This window comes from Mandrillus leucophaeus, unplaced genomic scaffold (genome assembly GCF_000951045.1).
Source record: "Mandrillus leucophaeus isolate KB7577 unplaced genomic scaffold, Mleu.le_1.0 Scaffold467, whole genome shotgun sequence".
Classification (NCBI taxonomy): Eukaryota; Metazoa; Chordata; class Mammalia; order Primates; family Cercopithecidae; genus Mandrillus; species Mandrillus leucophaeus.
In genome coordinates, this window is record NW_012104998.1 from 127,223 (window position 1) to 134,837 (window position 7,615).

The 7,615-nt window shown below is 39.9% G+C and overlaps 1 pseudogene; it reads right to left on the reverse strand.

Annotated features, from left to right (window-relative positions):
* Positions 1-993: 993 nt before the first annotated feature.
* Positions 994-7,615, reverse strand: part of LOC105550173 — an 8,463-nt pseudogene continuing 1,841 nt past the window's right edge.

Below are 7,615 nucleotides of genomic sequence, written 5' to 3' on the forward strand. Positions count from 1 at the left end.
AGTGCTTTGCAATAGGTAACAACAACAACAAAAATCGAAGTTCCTGCTCTGAAGAGCTCCCAAGTTCTATCAAATACCATTTAAGATAAAATGCCAACTGTTCCAGGTAAACCACACTTGAGATTGCAAAGCAGAAACCCTAATTGTAAACTTGAATTCATAATCCCAGAAGGTTCCTAAGACCCATTAGCATTATAGCCCTCTGCAAAATATGAATTCTATTTTGTAAGTGCACACATTTCATAATTCTTCTCCCAAGATAATAAAGATAAGAGTTCTGAGCTAGTGCAACTCCCTGTGTTAATTACAATAAAATCCAACAAATGAAATTACATTTTTGGAATCAACAGCTTTTGGCCAAGCAAACCCACATGCCTTGACAGCCTTCCTTTGCAGTTGGAGTTACATTAACACATGTGTTTGTTTCCTCACCTTTTACAGACACAAGAGCCCTGTGATATGTTAATTCACACCAAATTCTAATCCTTTCCCTTCTCTTTATCTTTCCAACTCAATGATATGATGTGTCAACACCTTTCATATTGGGAAGAAAAAATGCTTAGACAAAATTTTATTTCTACTCACTTTAATTAAAATTACAGAAACTAGAAAACAAAGTGTAAATAAATTAAGGCATTGCCTTTCAATGCCATTCACCATCTGCCCTGTCAATATCCACTCTGATCTGAATTATTCTAAAAAGTCATCTGGGTCTTTCCTACTTTGATTAGTCAATTAGCCACATCTCACATTGGTTTAAAATGTGTTTTTTCAGGTCAGTAAGTTACCCTCACAACTTTAGAGTAGCTGTCTTGCCAATAAATAAAGACTGCTGAGATTTTTCTATTAATATGCAAAGATTTCTGCTGCTTTTTTCAGCTTATTCTATATTTAAACATGATATAATACTTATAGAACTTTTCCCTTTAAAATAATAAACATTATAAAATCATTTTTCTTTTCTCCACAAATAGAACTTTTTATTTGCCACTATTAAAATCTGAACTTTAAACAGATTCTAGGACCAGTGAGTTCACGTCCATCAGCTCATTCAACTTTGGCACCTGTCTCATGTCCAGTAGCTTTCTCAGAACTACTGCCTTCACCATGAAGCTCTGTGAGTTTTCCCAAATCAAACGTGGGCTTCTTTAGCACTTTTTTTTTTTTTTTTTTTTTTTTTTGAGACACAGTCTCACTCTGTTGCCAGGCTGGAGCAGTGGTGTGATCTCAGCTCATTGCAACCTCTGCCTCCCGGGTTCAAGTGATTCTTACAGGTGCATGCCATCATGCCAAGGTAATTTTTGTATTTTTAGTAGAGACGGGGTTTCACCATGTTGGCCAGGATTGTCTCGATCTGACCTCGTGATCCACCCGCCTCAGCCTCCCAAAGTGCTGGGATTATAGGTGTGAGCCACTGCACCTGGCCAGCATTTTTACTTTTCTAATGAAGACATCATGGAAAGGATAAATAGATTGGCAACCATTTTGTATGTCTTTTCCAATGCTGTCTGGAATCAATTTATTGACCACTTCTTTTAAGTCCTTTGTCTGCACCTCTTGGGTCATGATTTCCATCATCTTCTAGATCTGGCAAACCTGTTGGTGGTGAATATCTGTATCTGTATTGGTTGCATTTTTTAGTATAACCAATACAGAATAGCTGAAGCAAATAACCATCAGTAGCCTTGACATCAGCATGAGCTTCAATCATGGTCTGTCATTTTTTGACCATGGAACACATTTTGTCACAGGTGAAATCCATGCCACAGAAGTCAGTCAGGCAGGTTTTGCCTGAACATCATCAGCAATCAGCTTACATTTTCTCAATGCACCTTCATCATTCTGCAGATCAGCAAGACTCACTTCAAATACATGACCCTTGAGGCCATCAGATGCAATTTTTGTTCCTTGAGTCCTGGTGACCAGCATCTTTCCAATGTTTCATATATTGAACAAAGGCAGTGCTTTCACATCATACCAATCTTCCTTAGAAAATGGATCAACCACTTTCTTCTTGGTGCCATCGTAGCTCACTGCACTCTCGAACTCCTAGACTCAAGTGATCCCCCTGTGCCCCACCCACCGCCCTCCCTCCCCCGACTGCCTCAGCCTCCCAAGTAGCTGGGACTACAGGCATAAGCCACTCTGCCTGGCTAATTTTAAAAATTTTTTTTTTTTTAGAGATAGGGTCTCACTGTGTTGACCAGGCTGGTCACAAACTCCTGGCCTTAAGCGATCCTCCCACCTCATCTTCCCAAAGTGTTGGGATTACAGGCATGGGCCACTATGCCTGGAGCAAAATAATTTTTTTCTTTACTGTATATTCTTATGTTAGATATAAAGCATGTTATTATTAACTTCATTTTTATAGGCGAAGAAAGTCCACCAGAAAATTATCTAACTCCCATTATACTCTTTTGTAACTTTCTTGTTATACTCCTGTTTCTTGTTCCACAAACATCTATATTAGTCAACAGCGGATGGTTTTTTAAGTGACAGTTGGGCTGTTCCAAGGCTTTATGGGTGAGCATGGGAAAAGCCTCTAGATTGAATACCTTTGAAGAGAATGGGAATGAGACGGAGAATGAAGGGAAAAATAACAAAATCAAACAGGAGAGCAACATTACACAGAATCATAATTCTGTGCTAAGAAGTGATTCTGATTAATTCAGTTCTGTACACCTGATCTTTCCTTCACCACCCACCTGCCCCTGCCAAAAATAAAAAACAAACACAAACCTGTGGTCTAGTAGCATTCAAGGACACATTGGCATATGAGGTCCCACAAGGCTGGAACTAAGTTCATGATGTCTCAAAAGTGGAATTCTCTAATCTTTTACTTTCAGTGTTGGCAGCTTTAGTGAGTAGTAAGGTAGTAGTTTAATCACAAACAGTACATACCTAAATTATAGACCATACTATATATGCTATGGTTTGAATGTTTGTGGCCTGCCAAAATTCATATGTTGAAATCCTACCCCCAAGGTGATGGTAAGCCACTCTGTCCTCATGAATGGGATTAGTGCTCTTATGAGGGGCTACAAAAACAAGAGTTCTTCCCTTCCATTATGTGAGGGCATAGCTAGAAGGTACCACCTATAAACCAGAAAGCAGACCCCCACCAGTGAAACTGGCTTTGCAAAAATTATAGCAGTGAGAAAATGATGACAGTGAAAGAGACCTGCCCTAACGAACTCCATCTTGCCTTTAACCTCTAAACTGCCCTTGGTCATTCCTAGGCATGGGCCAACCTAACGCTGGTAAAAATTTAGTTTATAGTTTAAGTGATAACAGCCCCTCCCCAAACTAAACCACCTTTGTAAAACTAATGCTAAGCCACCAAGTACAGAGGATGAGAGGGGCCTAAATTCTGCTAAGATGTAATCATAGTTCAATGATTACCAGCCATTTTTCTGGAGACATAGCATTTTCAGGAAAATTTGCAACTTCCCCAATTGCTGCTGTAAATAACATCACAATTGTAGAAACTAAAATTGGCCTTTTCAATGTCTTCTCAGATTTTTGCATTTCTGACTACCAGATGACTCCACCTGGACCAGCAACTTTGCTGTGGCCCCTACCCAGGGGTGGACTCAGCACATGAGGACTGTTTTCCATACCCCTATGAGTGATCTCGATCCAATCAGCAGCACCCATTCCCTAGTCCCCTGCCTCCCAAACTGTCCTTGAAAAACCATAGCCTCTGAATTTTCAAGGAGGCTGATTTGAGTAATAATAAAACTCTGGTCTCCTGTTTAGCTGGCTCTACATGTATTAAACTCTTTCTCTATTGCAATTCCCCTGCCTTGATAAATCAGCTCTATATGAGCAGCAAGGCACAATGAACTCACTTGGCAGTTACACCAGACACCAAATCTGCTGGTGCCTTGATCTTGGACTTCTCAGCCTCCAGAACTGTGGGAAATAAATGAGTTGTTTATAAGCCACCTAGTTTATGGTATTTTTGTTATAACAGCCAGAACAGACTAAGACAATATGTAGTGGGTATGGTCAGGTATATAAGAATATCACTTTATGTAAAAATGAATTTCCCCTATTCTCCTGGGCTAGTGGGAAAAAAATAAGGTTAGTTTTTAAAGTCCTTCACCTACCTCTTCTGAGTTAGGTTAAGATTCTGATCTTTTGCATTTTGGCTTGGGGCAAATTGGGGTGTGCTGGTTCTAGCAGTCAATCACTTCTGTACACAGTTTATCCCTGAGTCTTCCATTGTCTTGTCTAAACAGCACCTTCAGGATCAGTAGTTCCTTCTACTTCATCAGCATATTTTGGACTTGGGAATCTTTTTTTGAAACTGACTAAATTCCATACGCCTAGAGGCAACAGATCCTGCTCCTCTCTAGGTGCTGCCAAGAAGCCAAAACTGGGACGTTGATGCTCTAGAATTGTATTTGTTTGTTCTCGCATTGCTCTGAAGAACTACCTGAGACTGGGTAATTTATAAAGAAAAGAATTGGCTGGGCATGGTGGCTCATACCTGTAATCTCAGCACTTTGGGAAGCTGAGGCAGGCAGATCACCTGAGGCCAGGAATTTGAGATCAGCCTGGCCAACATGGTGAAACCCCGTCTCTACTAAAAATACAAAAAATAGCCTGGCATGGTGGCACATGCCTATAATCCTAGCTACTCTGGAGGCTGAGGCAGGAGAATCGCTTGAACCTAGGAGGCAGAGGTTGCAGTGAGCTGAGATCACGCCACTGCACTCCAGCCTGGGTGACAGAGTGAGACTCCGTCTCAAAAAAAAAGAAGAGGTTTAATTGACTCACAGTTCCACAGGCTGTACAGGAAGCATGGCTAAGAGGCCTCAGGAAACTTACAATCACAGCAGAGGACGAAGGGGAAGCAGGCATGTCTTATATGGCCAAAGAAGGAGGAAGGGGGGTGGGGGAGGTGCCATACATTTTTAAACAACCAGATCTCATGAAAATTCACTCACTATCATGAGAACAGCAAGGGGAAATCTGCCCCCATGATCCAATCACCTCCCAGAAGGCCCCTCCTCCAACACTGGGAATTACAATTTGACATGAGATTTGGGCAGGGACACAAATCCAAACCATATCAAGAACTTACAGACTTATCTCTTGTTTTCCTCCTATTGAGGGGGATATTTTTCATGTGGTGTTTGGGTGCGGGTATGTATCTGTGTGTGTGTGTGTGTGTGTGCGTCTGTGTGTGTCTGTGTGTGGGTGTTGGAGAGAGGTAGTGGGGGAAAGCCTCACTTTCTACCAACCCCACTTCCTTGCCCTACTTCCCTAGGGCACTCTACCTATACCTGAAAATCTCCTTCTCCCTTTTTTCTTTTCTACAAACTCTCTAAATCTTCCCAGGGGCTTAAGTTTTTGGAAACAGAAACCAGAAAATCTTGCATAATATCTCTGCCTTCTGTTCTATAGAGACCTTGAACCAGCTATTTACTTCAAATGGGGGAAGTATAGAAAGAAAACACATGGATAGAAACAAGCTGATTTCCTAAAATATTATCCCTACCTCATACCATACACTAGGAATATCCCAAATAGGGGAAAGAGAGAGAGAGAAAAGAAAAAGAAGGAAAGAAGGAAGGAAAGGAAAAAAAGAACTACAAAACTACTAGAAGAAGAAGAGGTTTTTGAATGTTATCATCACAAAGAAATGACAAATGTTTAAAGTAATACATATGCAAATTACCCTGATTTGATTATTATGCAATGTATACATGCATTGAAACATCACACTGTACCCCATAAATATGTACAATTATTATGTATCAGTTATAAATAAAACTTAAGAAAAGACAAAACTACTAAAAGAAAGGAGAATTCCTTTATAACCTTGGAGTAGGGAAGGCCCCGTTTTTACTATGAATTGAAATCCAGAAGTCACTAAAGAAAATATTGATAAATTTAACTACATAAAAATATTTTTTAATTCAATATGGCAAAAAATACTTTATGTGATATTGCAAGACAATTATAAATTGGAGGGAAATGTTTATAATTCTTTGCACAGACAAAAGGCAAATCTCCCCTATCTAGAAGGAGCACCTATAAGTAGAAATAGGAAAAAGACTATCAACCCAATTCAACAGTAAAATGAGCTAAAAGTGGGAACAGCTTACATAAAATAAAAACATTTTTCTGGACACAGAAAAGGATACCTATCCTCACTCCTAATAAGAGAATTGCAAATCAGAACTACACTGACATAATTATTTCTCAGCTCTTCAGTTTGAAAATGCACACTGTCGGCAATGCTGTGGGGAAACAGGCACTCTCCTACATTGCTGGTGGAAGAATAAATTAATAAAACACTTATGGAGGGAAATTTGCAATATCTATCCAAATTATAAATGTATAAGTCCTTTGACTAAGTAAATCCACTCCTGGGAATTTATCCTATAGATATACTTGCATAGGTTATTATCCGCTGAAACAATGTGTTAGTAAAAGACTGGAAAACAATCTAAATGTCCATTAATAGTAAATTAACTAAACACATTATGCTACATTTATTAAATGGGATATTTTGCAGATCTTCAATAAAATACAAAAACAATAAGAAAGCTCTATATACTGATATGAAAAAATATTCAGAATATATAAAGTTTTTTTGTTGTTGTTGTTTTGGGTTTTTTTGTTTTTTTGAGACGAAGTTTCGCTCTGTCTCCCAGGCTGGAGTGCAGTGGCACGATCTCAGCTCACTGCAACCACGGCCTCCCGTGTTCAAGCGATTCTCCTGAGTAGCTGAGACTACAGATACACGCCACCACGCCCAGCTAATTTTTTTTGTATTTTTAGTAGAGACAGGTTTTCACCGTGTTAGCCAGGATGGTCTTGATCTCCTGACCTCGTGATTTGCCCACCTCGGCCTCCCCAAGTGCTGGGATTACAGGCATGAGCCACCGCGCCTGGCCTGTTTTTTTCAGTGTAAAATAATGCTATCTTTTATGTAAAAAGAGAGGAGCGGAATATACATTCATACCTATCTGTATATGTGAAAACTCTGGAAAGATTCAGAGAAAACTGGTAACAGTGATTAAGGTGCAGGGTGGGAACCAGGCAGATGGGGCCAGATATGAGAGGGTAATTCTTATTGTGAACCCTCTAATCTTCACCCACGTGCACACATGTTCTCTGTGATCCTTTCTAACACTTAACTGTAATGAAATCTGAATCATTATTTTAATCATTTATTTATAAAATTTTACTGACTCAATGTTTAAATCCAAAATAATTGTTCATTTCAACATTTTAAGGTTTCTGGGCTTAAGTAATTGGGTATTTAAAAATCCCATTAGAGCCAGTGTGGTGGCTTATGCTTGTAATCCCAGCACTTTGGGAGGCCGAGGTGGATGGATCACCTGAGGTAGGAGTTCAAGACCAACCTGATCAATATGGTGAAACCCTGTCTCTATGAAAAATACAAAAATTAGCTGGGCATGGTGGCATGCACCAGTAGTCCTAGCTACTTGGGAGGCTGAGAGAGGAGAATTGCTTGAACCCAGGAGGTGGAGGTTGCAGTGAGTGGAGATACACCACTGCACTGCAGCCTGGGCAACAGAGTGAGACTCAGTCTCAAAAAAGAAAAGAAAGGGAAGGGAAGGGAAGGGAAGGG